Genomic DNA, 7,884 nt, shown 5'->3' on the forward strand with positions numbered 1-7,884 from the left:
TTATAAGTTTAAACTGTATTGCCTCACCTCCTCGTATCTCTCACGAACCTAGAATTCATGTCTTTCTGCAATGACTCAGAGAAGAGAAGTAATTTACCCATAGCCACATACCTAGATAGTTACACCACTATGCTATATATACCAAATAGCAACTCAATGTATCTCCCATTCTTCCATCTCTACTCTTTTTGAGTTCTTCCTTCCCATCAGGCTTTCATTGACTCCAGAATTCCTGCATTTCCCCTTTCTCCCCAGCCTCTCACATTCAACCACTAACATCATATGATGTTCCAGGATTCTATCAGTTTCCTCCAACAGGTGTTCTGCCAATGTGGTTCCTAAGTGCTTATAGGGTAGAGCTGCCCATTAAAAATAATTACTCAACAATCATAAATATATATGCCCAAAACAATGGGGCATCTACATTCATCAAACAAACTCTTCTCAAGTTCAAGAGTCAAATAAACCACAACACACTAATTTTAGGTGACTTCAACACACCTCTTTCATTACTTGATAGATCTCCCAAACAAAAGCTAAACAAAGAAAATATAGAACTCAATAATGCAATCAATAACTTAGACTTAACTGCCATATATAGAATATTTCATCCTTCAATGAGCGAATATACTTTCTTTTCAGCAGCATATGGATCCTTCTCTAAAATAGACCATATATTATGCCACAAAGCAACTCTTAGTAAATACAAAAAAGGTACTATCCTGCATTGTATTAGATCATAATAGAATGAAATTAGAAATCATTGATAAAATTTAAAAAAATAGAAGCTACTCCAACACCTGGAGACTAAATAATATGCTATTGCATGAACAATGGGTTGCAAAAGATATCAAAGAGGAGATTAAACAATTCCTAGAAGTGAATGAGAACACTGATAGAACATAATGAAATCTCTGGGATACTATAAAGACAGTACCAAGAGGAAAATTCATTGCATGGAGTTTATTCCTTAAAAGAAGAAAAAAGTCAACAAGTAAATGACCTACATTACACCTCAAAGCCCTAGACAAAGAACAAATCAACACCCAAAGCAGTAGAAACCAGGAACTAATTAAAATCAGAGCTGAAATCAATGAAATTGACACAAAAGAAACAATGGAAAAAATTGACAAAACAAAAAGTTGGTTCTTTGGAAAAATAAATAAAATTGATAAACTCTTAGCCAGGCTAATGAAGAGAAGGAGAGAGAAAACTCAAATTACTAACATCCATAATGAAAAAGGAAATATCACAGTGGACATCAGAAATACAGAAGATAGAAGTTATTTTGAAAATTAGTACTGCCATAAAAATAGAAAATATTGAAGGCATTGACAAATTTCTTGAGTTGTATGATTTGCCCAAACTGAATCAGGATGATACACACAAGTTAAACAAATCAATTTCAAGCAATGAAACAGAAGATGCCATCAGAAGCCTGACAACCAAGAAAAGCCTAGGATGAAGTGGATACACAGCTGAGTTCTACAAGACCTTCAAAGAAGAACTAATACCAATACTCTTCAAATTACTTCATGAAATAGAAAAAGAGGGACCACTTCCAAACTCATTTTATGAGGCCAATATTACCCTGATTTCAAAACCAAAGACACATCAAAGAAAACTTTAGGCTAATATCTCTAATAAACATAGATGCAAAAATTATCAACAAAATTCTGGCAAATCAAATACAAAAACATAGCAAAAAGATAGTGCATCATGATCAAGTGGAGTTCATCCCAGGGATGCAAGTTTGGTTCAACATATGGAAATAAATAAATGTAATTCATCACATAAATAAAATTGAAGATAAGAATCATATGATCACCTCAATAGATTCAGTAAAAGCATTCAACAAAATACAGCACCCCTTCATATTCAAAACACTAGAAAAACTAGGGATAACAGGAACATATCTCAACATTGTAAAAGTTATCTATACTAAGCCCCAGGCCAACATCATTCTAAATGGAGAAAAATTGAAAGCATTCCCTCTAAAAACTGGAACAAGACAGGGATGCCCTCTTTCACCACTTCTATTTAACATAGTTATTAAAACACTGCCTAGAGCAATTAGATGAAAGAAATTAAAGGGAAGGGGATAGGAAAAGAAGAACTCAAATTAGCACTATTTGCCAACAATAGGATTCTATACCTAGAAGACCCAAAAAATTCCACCAGAAAACTTCTAGAACTAATAAATGAATTCATCAAAGTAGCAGGATATAAAATCAACACCCATAAATCAAAGGCATTTCTGTATATTAGTGACAAACCCTCTGAAAGAGAAACAAGGAAAAACAAGGAAAACTACCCCATTTACAATAGCCTCAAAAAATTACTTGGGAAACAACAAAATAGGTGAAAGACCTCTACAATGAAAACTACAAAACACTAAAGAAAGAAATTAAAGAAGACCTTAGAAGATGGAAAGATCTAACTTGCTCTTGGATAGGCAGAATTAATATTGTCAAAATGACCATACTACCAAAAGCACTATACAGATTTAATGCAATTTCAATCAAAATCCCAATGACATTCCTCATAGAAATAGAAAAAGCAGTCATAAAATTTTTCTGGAAAAATAAGAGACCCAGAATAGCTAAAACAATCCTTAGCAAGAAAAGTGAAGCAGGTGGCATCACAAAACTATACTACAGAGCAATAGTAACAAAAACAGCATGGTATTGGCACCAAAATAGACTCGTAGACCAGTGATTCAGAATAGAGAACACAGAGACAAACCAACATAATTACAGTTATTTTATATTAGACCAAGGCACCAAAAACATATTGGAGAAAAGATAGTTTTTTCAACAAATAATGCTGGGAAAACTGGAAATCCATATGCAACAAAATTAAATCAAGACCCTATCTCTTACCATGCACAAAACTCAACTCAAAGTAGATCAAGGACCTATGAATTAAACCAGAGACCTTGCACCTAATACAAGAAAAAGTAGGCCCAAATCTCCATCATGTTGGATTAGGCCCCAACTTCCTTAATAAGACTCCTATAGCACAAGAAATAAAATCAAAATTCAATATATGGGATGGATTCAAACTAAAAAGCTTCTTCTCAGCAAAAGAAACAATCAGTGAGGTGAATAGAGAGCCTACAGAATGGGAGCAAATTTTTACCACACACTAATTTCTAGGATACATAAAAAAATTCAAAAATCTTAACACCAAGAAACCCCAAACAACCTCATCACAAATGGGCCAAAGAACTGAATAGACACTTCTCAGAAGATGATATACAATTAATCAACAAACATATGAAAAAATGTTCAACATCTGTAGCAATTAGAGAAATGCAAATAAAAAAACTACTCTAAGATTTCATCTCACTCCAGTAAGAATGAGAGCTATTAAGAATACAAACAACAATAAGTGTTGGCAAGGATGTGGGTCCCACATTGCTGGTGGGACTGCAAATTGGTGCAGCCAATATAGAAAGTAGTATGAAGATTCCTTGGAAAACTTGGAATGGAACCACCATTTGACCCAGCTACTATCCCACTCCTCATTTTATACTCAAAGGACTTTTAAAAAAGCATACTATATGGATGCAGCCACATCAATGTCTATAGCAGAACAATTCACAATAGCTAAATTGTGGACCCAACCTGATGACCTTCAGTAGATGAATGGATAAAGAAAATGTGAGATATATATACATACATATACACATACACACACAATGGAATATTACTCAGCATTAAAAGAGAATAAAATCATGGCGTTTGCAGCTAAATGGATTGAATTGAAGAATATAATGCTAAGCGAAGTGAGCCAATCCCAAAAACCAAATGCCAAATGTTTCCTCTGATATAAGGATGCTGATTCATAATGGGGATGCAGAGGAGCATGAGAGGAATAGACAAACTTTAGATAGGGCAAAGGAGAGGGAGAGGAAGGGAGGTGTCAGGGGGTAAGAAAGATAGTGAATGAGATGGACATCATTACCCCAAGTAGATGTATGAAGACACAAATCGTGTGATTCTACTTTGAGTACAACCAGTGACATGAAAAATGTGCTCTATATGTATAATATGAATTGAATCACATTCTTCTGTCATATATAACAAATTGGAATAAATAAAATTTTTAAAACTTTACTCAATACCTACTTATGTGGCATCACATATGTTATCTAGATGGGGAAAAAAGAATAATAGCTTCCAAATTGGGAAATAAAGTTTCCATGTATTTAGTAAAGAGCCCTAGAAATGGAGTCAGTCTTGAGTGAAGACCTTTGCCATCTTGCAGGTATTGACACTGAGCAATCATTTCATTCTATTCTGTTGATACAACTATAAACATGAATAGTAAATATCATGCTTTCCTCTTCCAGGAGGATTGTGAGGACTATTTTATAAACTCAATGGAAAGCTAATTTTATTCCATACTTTAGGACCTATCTACAGGCTGATCTCTTCCCAGAACACCCTTCAGAAAGCACCAAGCTGGCTCCTTCATCTCCTCCAAATTATAATTCATATGTCTCCTTTTCAATGATACCTCCCCTGACCACCAGGTAAATGAAAACTCATTCCTATTTTATGCCTCTCCTCTCTGTTCTGGTTTCTTTTTGTTTTGTTCATTTCAGTACTAGGAATTGAAGCCAGGAGAGCTTTACTACTGAATTACATCCCAGTCCTTTTTATTTATTTATTTTTTAAAGAGAGAGAGAGAGAGAATTTTAATATTTATTTTTTAGTTATCAGCGGACACAACATCTTTGTTTGTATATGGTGCTGAACCTGGGCCGCACGCATGCCAGGAGAGTGTGCTACCGCTTGAGCCACATCCCCAGCCCCACCCAGTCCTTTTTATATTTTTATTTTTGTCACAATATGTGATGGAATCAGTGTCACTCCGTGTGGATTGGGCTGGCAACAACAACAAAAAAAAAAAAAAAACCACACAAACACAGAAAATACCTTTTTGGGGGTTCAGGATAGCTCTGCAGCCTCAAGAATCAAGTTCCCATGCTGGAAGGCAAGGAGGCAAGAGGCAAGAGGAAGAGGCAGGCAAGAGAGCAAGCATGCTCTGAACCCTGGTGTTTATTAGGAAAAAGTTCCACCCAAATAAGGCAGGGATTGGGTTTCAGAGGGTGGAGTCTTACTTGGTGATGTCTTACGGTCAGCAGTTTTAATGACATCTTGGAAAGTCACACCTATCTCAGGTGTTGTGTGGGATCATAGGCAGAGCTAAAGGAAAGGCACACATACATGGCACAGCCCAATCAGGCAGCATCAGTCCAGTTCCCTCATACACTCAAATGTGCATAGCTCACACACACACAGCCCATATTTTATTGATTGATTGATTGATTGAGACAGGGTCTCACTAAATTGCTGAGGCTGATCTCAAACTTGTGATCCTCCTCCTGCCTCTCAGTCACTGGGATTACAGGCATGGGTTGCCACACCCAACTCTACTTTCTTCTATTTCTAAAGCACTGTATCACTTCTAATATGCTATATAATTTAGTGATTATGGGTTTTGTATATTTCCTCTTCTGCTAGAATAGAAATTCTGTGAAGAAGGGGTTTATTACTTTGCTCACTGATGTGTCAAGGCCTTACCACAGCATCTGATGGCCTTGAGCACGGAAGTAGGTATTCAGTGGGTGCTTGCTGATTAAGTGCCCCTACCTATGGTTTGATCCTCACTTCTTTTCTAGGTCTTTGGTGTTCCACTGATCCTTCTGTCACCATCATTGAGGTTAAGTGTGGGGAAGTGATGTCATACACTACTTTGGACCAGATCAATGAAAAAGAATTTGGACATAAACAAACCACAAAACCAAACAAGTAAACCATTTCCAACAATTCCCATTTCCAACATCTCCTATAATTTTCTCTTTACTCTAGTCTTGCCCCATCAGGCTCTTTTCTCTTCCCTGACCCCCTTCTCCACTCCTTTCTCATCCATTTGGGAAGTCCTTCCTTCTCTTAAAATTTCACCTTTGCCTCTTTGGTCTCTATTTTGTGACCACTTTCTCTTCTGTGAGCTTTTCTTTTCTTTTTCCTAAGTATGTGAGAGAAGAAGGGGCTATCTGAGCTCTGGGGTTGGAGTCACAGAGGGACCAATCCAGGCTTAAGTGCTGAAAGTATTTGTGGCATATAGTAGTACCACAGGTAAAGACATTTTAGCTGGGATCTTGTCCCTGGAGCCTAAGCAGCTCAGAAAGTTCAAGAAAGGACTAAGGATAAGGATTGGCAGGGTTGTAGTATGCTCATAAACATGCAGCAGCTCCTTCTTCACCCTGGGAATTCATGTGAGGAGGAAGAAAGAGGTGCTGAAATGCTGCAGCAGCATGAGTAGTATTTTCCTAAAGCAAACATTTATAGGTACCATTTAGATTTCCAGAGTAAAGATTTGGCTGAATTTGTGTGGAAGAAGCTGCAGGTCAGTGTGAATGGTACAGGTGTGCAGAGGTTGCTCATGGAAGGATAGGGAAGGAAGCTATCATTTACTTGGCACCTCTAGTATATCACAAAAGACCAAACCTGAGTATTGGTTAATACTCAGGGCTCTCTGGGGCCTTGATATTCAAAATATACTTCATGAAGCAGCAGCATCACCTGAGAGCTCATTTAAAATGCAGATTCCTGGGATCCCTTCTAGACTTTCTAATTAGAATCTGCATTTTAATGAGATCCCAGGTGATTCTCAGGCACTCTAAAATGTGATAAGCACTATTATAATTTGGATTTAACTGGCTGGTACTTATTCTAATCATGAATGAAACAGTAAAGGAATTTTAAAGAGGTTTTGGTATGGTTCCAAAGTTACAAGGAAAAGTATATACATATACATATAATTTGGGTGGATACTAGAGATTGAACCCAGGGGCACTTTACCACTGAGCCACATTCCTAGCCTTTTTTATTTTTTGAAACAGGTATTGCTATGATGCCCAGGCTGACCTCAAACTTATAATCCTCCTACCTCAGCCACCCAAGTCACTAGGATTACAGGTGTGTGCCATCATACCCAGCAGAGCATTATACTTCTAAACTGAATTTTTATTTACTCTTTATATTCTGATTCAGATTCTAATTATAAGGAAAAATATAACAAGAATATCAGCAGAAGCATTTAATATCCTATTTAGTTTTAACTTGATTACAGTTTCACCTACCAATACCTAATACCTATTAGATGGTATTATTTCTTATGTAACTCATAGTTCTTTTTATTTAAAGCTATGGTTCAAGAGCTTTACAAGTTTGTATTCACTTAGTCTTATATATTTTATGAGAATGGTAGTGATATCTGTTTTCCAAATGGAGAGACTATAGCATAGGGGCATTCCTCAATAAATGATTAAGGGCTTTAGGTCCCACAATTCACAAATAGAAAAGAAGGATTTGAATCTTAATCTGAATAGTCTAGTGTCAAGAGTCTGTGTTTAAGGTAAAAGGCCTAACATGCCAGTCTCTCCAGTTAAGTACCAGCTGCCTGAGATCAGAGGCTCCTTTTCTTTATAAAGCTACTTCAATGATGCTGCTTGCAATGGCACTTAAAATGGCTAACTAACACTCAAAAGGCAATGGCAAGGAAATAATAATGCTGAAAGAAAAGGTAAGTAAAGAGGTACTTTGTGGAGAACAGAGGTTTTAATATATATATATGAAATCTTAAATATGCTAATGACCTGCCCTGAGGACTTGGAGTCAGGTGTGAAATGGGACTTAGATTTCCACACCACCAACACTGCTGGTTTTACACACAGATTTTTAAGATTTTTAAACTGTCAAGACTACATGGATACTACTTCTTAGTTAATGAGTATACCACCCCACCTCTTCTAATGAAAGTGCTATGGAAGTTACCCATCATGCTGTCTTTTTGTGTGGGTGGGTGGGT

Source organism: Marmota marmota, unplaced genomic scaffold (genome assembly GCF_001458135.2).
Source record: "Marmota marmota marmota unplaced genomic scaffold, marMar, whole genome shotgun sequence".
Classification (NCBI taxonomy): Eukaryota; Metazoa; Chordata; class Mammalia; order Rodentia; family Sciuridae; genus Marmota; species Marmota marmota.